Source organism: Ixodes scapularis, unplaced genomic scaffold, assembly GCF_016920785.2.
Source record: "Ixodes scapularis isolate PalLabHiFi unplaced genomic scaffold, ASM1692078v2 PGA_scaffold9__187_contigs__length_104089568, whole genome shotgun sequence".
Taxonomy (NCBI): domain Eukaryota; kingdom Metazoa; phylum Arthropoda; class Arachnida; order Ixodida; family Ixodidae; genus Ixodes; species Ixodes scapularis.
Genome location: NW_024609884.1, coordinates 75,233,857 through 75,242,147, shown reverse-complemented (window position 1 = coordinate 75,242,147; position 8,291 = coordinate 75,233,857). Strand labels below are relative to the sequence as shown.

General features: G+C 48.1%; 1 pseudogene; it reads left to right on the top strand.

Annotated features, from left to right (window-relative positions):
- The first annotated feature begins 435 nt into the window (after positions 1-435).
- Positions 436-7,860, top strand: LOC115331036 (annotated as a pseudogene).
- The last annotated feature ends 431 nt before the right edge of the window (positions 7,861-8,291 follow it).

The following is an 8,291-nucleotide window of genomic DNA, read 5'->3' as shown; positions in this document are numbered from 1 at the left end:
CCAACCTTCTGTGACTCTAATCCCCAGCGAGGTGAACTTTCTGGATTTAGGGTAAAAGCTTCTGAGGAAAGAAAGAAGAAAAGAACAGCTACAATCAGATGAAAAAAGAAGGTGACATACTCCACGAGGCGCCCAACAAGCGCGCGAAAATTTGACTCCATGTTTTTCATTGCATAGTCTTTCCTCCTTATGTTTTATTAACAAACCAGTTGATAGTCAGTGCCCGTCTTGTATTCTCTTCGCCTTTTGTCCTCGTCCCAGTCGCGCTGTTTTTCAACGTGAACTCTTACGAACTTGCCCAGTTACCTATCTTTATCAGCAACAGTAATATGTATCCAGAAGCTCTTAATAGGATACAAACGGATCAGAGATGGCGCTCAAATAGCCGACCGGAAATCGCTTGAAGTTTCCGCCGGTTGGCTTCACTCATTCAAAATGGCCAAAAAGAAGCGGCGTTTGAAAGTTCGGCAAGCTTCGACAGATGTTCCTGTCGTCAAGTTTTCCCACGGATCGCTGAAATCGGGCCAGCGGCTACAAACCGATGTCTACGAACACAAGGAAACCATCGCAGGACGAGCCCGAACCCGCAGAATCCTTGCCTCCGAATCCGACGGTGTTCAGTACGTAGGCGAAAACTTCGGAGAACACTCTGTTCGCGCCAATGCGCTCTGCAAGCACTTCATTGGCGTCGAAGACGTTCCATCGGGAAAGGTGCGACTTTATCTTGTCAACTTATAACAATGAGACCTTACTTCGCACCGCGTCGACGAAAACGTCCACAGCCGACACGACAACGACGACCTACCGCGTTCGGAAGCAAACGAAAAAGACAAGCCGTCGAGAGTCGGCAACATCTGATCGTCGACGAATCTACACTGCAGTCGGCAGCAACGTCGACTATGGCCGAAATCAAAGTCGCCGCAGCTGGCCAAAACATCCTCACACACGCCCACAACCACCGCAGACGCTATCTTAGAGTTCATCCCTCCCCAGAACGAGGACGCCACAATTCCTCAAGAGGTGTACAGACTCGAAGATGTCATTCCACCAGTGCAGAACGGGTACCTAGACGAGCTCGCGGAGCCGTTCCTAACCGCAGACGCCGACGACGTCGTCAAGTGGCGCTCCGAAGCGGAGTACCCAGACTACGTCCTTCAGCGTTTGGGCCGCCTGTCCAGGGACCCTCTGAACAGGGTTCTAGAAGCCCGGATGCTCATCTACTACCACATGCTCATCCAGTCTGTCTATGCTAGATCGCAAACTCAACGATGAAGTTAACTCAATCGGTCGCTGATTGGCTGCCCTTTTGGTCACGTGATGTGACGTTGCGATTGAGTTTTTCCCTACGGATTCCGATGAAGTTCGAGCTATGCTGTTGAAATAATGAAGTTCGCGGTGACGTCAAAATGTCGTCACGATTGAGTTTGGCGATGGAGATAACTTTGTAGTAGTCGGGCAGCAAAAGTTGCCAAAGTCAATGAAGATGGCGACGTTCAAGCTCGCGGACGGGGCGGACCAAAGCGGACTATCGCTACGTTTTTATGTGTTCGCCGTTCAAGGTTCGTCAGGGACGTAATCGGGGAATACTGCCCGACACTCGCTGGTGCTGACATTTGCCGTGGAAGCTTCGGCGGCGTCGCGAGGGGCCCCATATGGTGACCGCCGAGCAGCAAGTGCTCTCTTTGAGCGTTGCTGGCGGCACATTTTGCTGCGACGAAGACGTCACCGTGCGTCGGTGTGCTGCGAGTCGTATTCTTTGGATGCTACAGAGGCGATAATCGATAACCCGGGGCTGAAGGTGGGTGGGCTTCGCGCGCCAAGTGAAGACGGAAAGACGACGACCAAGAAGTTCAGCGATGCGAATTCAGCGGTGTTGTCGGTAAGTGGCTCAATACACATTTTCTCAATGCGCTTGCACGAGAGCTCTCGGTAGAAAACGGGTGCCTCGTTCACAGTGATGAGTGTCGTGTGAGATAGTCGCACGGATTCAAGCTTACTCGTGATTGCATGTGTATCATCCAAATGTCTCGGGCCTCAACATCTGGAAATTGTTCTGCTGCAGCACGTTGTGTACGTTTTCATTTTACGATTGCAGGTTCAAACTGGTACAGTATCTTGTTCTTTGCTTGTGTTGTCTGAAACGTTTCTGCTGCTTTTCTGCCACACCGGGTAGGTCGCCTCGTCAAGCTGCAAGCGATGCAGCTTGACGTTTGACATTATATGCCCCATATCCCTCCTTTGTATATAAAGGAAAATAAAGAGATTATAAACTCAATTGACACTTCTTTGCTCTGAAGGCATAATTGTGGGTATTGTGCAAGACAAGTGGAATATCTCCACTTTTTTTTTCAACTTTTTTATTATTACATTTTCAGCCTTTTTGGGATGCTATGCAACTACTACCTCCAAGTAGAGGCTGCATTAGCATGTAGAATTTCTATCTAGTCTTGATGTGCTTTTGGACAACTGAAAAGGTTATGAAACATTCATGTCAGATACTACCTCACTGTTGTGTGCAGGTGACAGCGACAAAACCCTGAAGCCATGCTTGCACACCAATTCCTCGCAACCCCAATGAATGCTCTGCTGTTCTGAGGCCAAGCTTAACAAAAAGCATTGCTTAGGATTCTGTTGTAGAGCAGTGAATGGGATGCTGAAAAGCAGGTTCCGGTGGTTGCAAAGGTGCTAGGCACAGCAACATCATTTGACTTTCTGCACAATGCGGGCTTGTATAGCTCTATTTTGGGGCCTCTCCCTTAAGCCCCAAGAGTCCGACCCCGAGGACGGTGTAAGCTTCAACAGTAGAGGACACGCTGTGCAGTGCTGAAAATCTGAGAGGTGGCCACCCCTGTAAGTATATGCTGCCTACCAGGGTCTCCCTGCTCAAACTTGAAGCCTGGCAGCTGTTGAGGCTACTACGAGCTTTGTCTCTCGTCACATCTGTGAAATATACTTGTGTGTATCCGCTTGCAATGTTTTGTCATACTTTGTAACTTGCCAAATCAAGTAGACACGGTAAGTCCCTTTGGCTGCAGAGTGGTCTACCTTAAAGACAGTTCAAGCGGAGTTTTGGTATGGCACCTAAAAATGGAAGTTTGTAATAAGGTGATGTTTCTGAAAAAGCTTTTTAACACAATGTTTTTGGCAGGTTAACCTTGCAAAAATGCAAACCGCATAAGTGAAACGTCGAGGCATTAGAATAGAGAATAAAAGAGGGCCTCCTCATGGGTGGCATCTTGTTTCCCATTGACTGCATAGGCATTCTGGCTCTAACAGTACATTGTTGCAAGCATAGAGGAAGAAAAGGTGAAGAATTAACTGTGGTTGCTGGTATCTGGACGATTGAACTTGCACCGCCTTGTCACCGTTAATTGTGAAATTTCTGGTTCCCTGTATATGAAATATACATCGACATCTGAAGTCGAGATACGAGTCCCGGCACATAAACAATTGCACCGAGATTTCCTGACCCAAAATTTGTATTCGATGAATGACAATTTTGTCGGGTATGACCAAGGTAGTGCTGCAAACCTTTTTTCCATGCTATACTGAAATCATGACAGACGCAAAATGGTGCCTAGGGAGCATGTTTAATTGTGCATGGAAATTCTGCACCCCCATGAGGGGCAGCACGAGTGTGGTCAGTGAAGACGACTGCTGGCTATCTGCAGCTGCTTGTCCCTCCACAGCCTGCAAACAAAGTACACGAAAAGGGTGAATGTTTTTAAAAACAAGCATTTTTAAAGACTATGTTACAGAAATTGCATAAAACAAGAGAATCCCAGGGGTGTGGTGAGCAGTAGTGTATGGCATACCACTGCTTTTATCTTCTTTTAGAACTCTGATGCAGTGCTGGAAATATCAAGAATGCGAGACTCCTGAAAGACATTTTGTTTATGCGGGCACCTTCCTAACCAAGGAACTGCTCAGACCAGCAAGCTCATGCTGTGGGTCTTCCAGTACAACACACAACCTATGAAGCAAGCAGCCTTGAGCAATGTGCACCTAGCATGATCCAATTGCTTTGCAGCAGACAGGCCTGCTCTGTCCATCACATGAAAAATGGAAAGCGAAAAGTTGGAAATCACTCACTTTGAAACACAATACAAGGTCCGAAAATGAAAAGGGGCGAAAACAGAAGAGTCCTGCATTCACTTTCCTTTATGCTATAACTGTCTGTCATAACTGATTCCCAATGACAAGTTAACTGTTGTTCCCGTCAATGTTTTTCGTGCTGTGGAAGTCCAGCTCTTCCGCATTGCATTGAGCAAACAACAAAGACTGTGAGCCCAAGCTGCTCAGGGTGTAACTCAATAAAGCAAGGACGAAGAAACTTGGCCTGGAATAATTCATTAGTGCCATATGACACAGGTTTTCTTTTGACGGTTCTCCAAAGAATGCTTGCCAGCCAATTTTAGACCTTGACTGCACTTCTCTACATCTAGGGCACTCATGCTGTAATGTTGGGTGCCCAGCAGCATGTGCAATGCAACCAGCTGCTCCCGCTGAGTGGGCAAGAGGTCCTAAACAGTGCAGCTGGGGGCAGTTCAGGCCCTCACCATCCAGGGTGGCAGTGTACAGCTGCAGCTGAAAAAGGTTAGCACAAGTGACCGATGACCGGAGCAGCAAAATTGCGACAGGCAGCGCTATTGTTCCCGAGCGCGTCGATAGCAAGTGCCAGTCATGTTCCATGTCTCAACGTTGGTGGCTGCCAGAAAATTGAGGGATAAGATAGCTTTCGGAATGCAAGCTTTAGGATGGGCTGCTTTGTGCCGGCCACCACCGTGTGTCGCGATTCTGCTGCTCCGGTCGTTGGTCGCTTGTGCTTATCTTTTTCCGATGCAGCTCTACCTGATGACTGGTGCACAGCTGACATGACACAGTTTGAGTAGCATGCATACATGGTTTGCAGGTAATGTCATGTCAGTATAAAAGACAAGACCTTTGAGTATTTCCAAGGGCACCGTGTTGGTGACCACCACTTGGTACATGTCAGATGTGGTTAATGGCAGAGGCTGCTCATATTGCCATGCACGTCTCCGAGCAAGCTTGCCCGTGGCCGAATGGTTATTGTGCTTAGCTTGCACACAAAGGGCTGAGGTATGATGCCTGGCCGCACATGCACCTTTTTGTTGTTTCTGTAAATGTTGCATTCTGGTTTAATTCAAGAATCCCATTGCTTGTTCAAAGTCAGAATGTTCTACGCACCGAACTTTCTATGCCGATTGTTCCAGAAGTCCACGCATGTACATGAGGGGCTCTGCGTGGCGATACAGAGAGAGTCTCGCTCTTGCGCTCGATCGTGCTACTCCGCCGACCTTCGATGCCTGTGATGCTACCTCTTTGTATTTTTGTTTTCGGCATAAGTTTGCCAAATTAAACGTTTAGTTTCTGTTCATTCGTCACCTGACCATCTGACATTCGTGAAATTTTGGTGGATGTGCGGGACATTAACAAAAAGGTGCATGCGCGGCCAGAAATCGAACCTTGGCCCTTTGTGTGGGAACCAAGTACGAGAACCATTCGGCCACGGGCGCGCTTGCTCGGAGACGTGCGGGGAAATATGTGTTAGTGCAGGCACTTGGGCTAAGCCTAGGCAGAAGTTTAAACCGTCAAGTGATGATGACAAAGTTTGTCCGTGTTTGTCCAGTTCAGTACGCAGAAAATATTGCTCTGTGTGGTGGCGAGAACCATCTGCTACTTACTCTCAACTGTGGCAGATCGTGATATCTAGCCAAAGGTGGAGGACGTGAATACCTGAGTGCAAAAAATGAAGAGAAGTATACAAAACTGCACGCCGATGATTTTGCCGAGTTCGACAGGCAATGCCCAGCCAGGTGCGTCCTGCTTCCACAGCCCTTTGCAGCAAATATTTTTAGAAGTGGACCTTTTATATAAATAGCAGACACCGGTTTTGGAATTGGTGAGCCAGTTTTGTCTTAGTGTCATTCCCTTGTCAATTTCAGGGCAGTGGGTAGATGTGGTGCTGCCGGGAATGTTCGGTGGAAGCAGGTTGCTGTTGGGAAACAGGACCGGAGGCACCGCCTTTTTCCTGACACAGTCTCATTAATTGGATCTGTGTCTTGTCCGACACAAAACTCAAGTAACTATGTGTGGATTGTCTCTGCACCATGTGTACACTTAAGTTTTTGTAAGTCTTGCTGAGATGTCACCTTGCTAGAAACATCAACACGGTTGGACCTACGGTCACCTTGGGAGCTACCGACCAGGCACAATATGTTAATGACAGCATCTTCTACATAGTTATGCACAGTGCAGGTCATGTTCACATTTTTGTGCAATTGCTGAGATGGGTACAAAAGCTGTCACTTTGGGCCACTGGAGCCAGCGCAGTTCACCATGATCACAGTGTAGCAAAGCTGCAACCCCACGACATCAATGGCCACCAGCATGAGGCTACCGACGGCACTCATGCATAATACATGTCCTGACAAAGGCGCAAACCACGTATTATGGAGATGAATCCAGACTGTTTTTTATACCTACCATTTGGTAGTGGTGGAGCTGCCATCTGTGCTGGGTCCTCACTAGCACCTTTGGCCACAGCAGATGAGTCCTGCATCATCCAATCAAACACGAGTTAACGCACAACAAATTGGCAGCCTTTCTGGTTCCGCGTTGATGTAATGCCCATTGCCTACACTTTAGAATTCAGGTATCGGAGTGCCTCATGCACAGCTCTAGAGAAATTAACTCGTCAGCTTGAGCGCTACGATCCGAGCTTTCAAAGAAACATCACGAGGCAGCACACTCGTGCAAAGTCAATAAGACCAAAAACAACACAGTGTCTGTTTACTACAAGTAGCAAGTTTTAGGAGACCGTTACCGTGTTCTGCGGTGGCCACGGTACGGCTGGTAAGGCTTTAAGCGCGCTGAAAAGCATGCTTCAAAGTTACAGCGCGAGCTCCCAGTAGCAATTTCGCTGCGCACGGCAGCGGTACGCTAAAACCGCCCATTGAGATGCCATGCACTTACTTACCGACACTGCAGCCGAGATGCCGTGTGGCGACGGACGAGGCGCGTCCGCACTTTACGTACGACATCCACCGTCGGCCATGACGATTCATCACGATCGCGATGCAGCTCACGCATTGCGATCATCTAAATTGTTTCACTTACGTAGAAAGACATGATTCATGCGACCTGGACTTGACACCGGTAATTATATTTAGATTGTACCGCATTATACATTTTCAGAAGTTAAAAATGTTGCTTTTACGAGACCTTTCGATGCGGCGTTGCGCATTTCCCTCTAGGGACATATTTTGGGGACAAATCCCGATGAAGTTTCAACTCAATCGCCACTCTCCGTCGACGTCATCAACGCGCCGCGATGAAGTTCCCTGCCAGTTGAGTTCGCCGCCGATTGAGATTAGGCTCCTCCCACCGGCGACGTCACGATGAAGTTTCTTCATCGCTTTTTCCAGCATAGACAGACAGGTCTCAAGACTGAGGTACACCGACCTGAAACGCAAAGACCCTCTGCCGAACATCGACGCTCCGACGCACCTCTGAAGCACATCCTCCTAGACACCTTCACCCTGACTTCGAAGAATGAGAGGGGCATGACGTCGCGGACATTTCCCGAGAGGATGAATCCTAGCCTACATCCTGGTCCTCGTTCTGATTCTTGAGGACTACAAGTACGATTTCAGGCTGGTCCAGCCGGACGCCAAGGCGGCCAACATGCGGATGACGACGCTGAGCTACGCCTTGGGTTGTCACGTCGGCTCGCACAAGCTACCTGGGTCTCACGTCACCACAAAGTTCTTAAAACTCAAGTTGCCTCTGGTTATGTTGCCCAGCCAGCAACATAAAAATAATCGAGCGCTAACGTGAACAATAAAATACAACTCATATTGGGCATCAATAGTTTGTTGGATAACTACTTGCCGGACCAGCCCAATGTCGACAAGACCATGTAATCAAAAAATAAAGTTCTTTTTTTTTTATATGGGGGGGGGGGGGGGGTTGTTTAGATATGACTTTAAGCTCGAAACGTTGCCCAGATCTATTTTGTTGACCCAGTATTTTCTATGCCACCAAAAACTAAACTTTTGATTATAAATAATGCAATTAAATGCAAAGCTGCAAGCGAGCTGGACAAGAATGATGAAAATAATCCCTGGAGAAGGGGAACAATGGGGACAAACACAAATCTCCAAACACAGCTATGTGGCTGGTGCGCGACCGAAAAAATCCGCCTGGTCCGGGGATCGAACCCGGGACCTCTCCATTTCCAGTGGAGTGCTCTGCCAACTAAACTAACC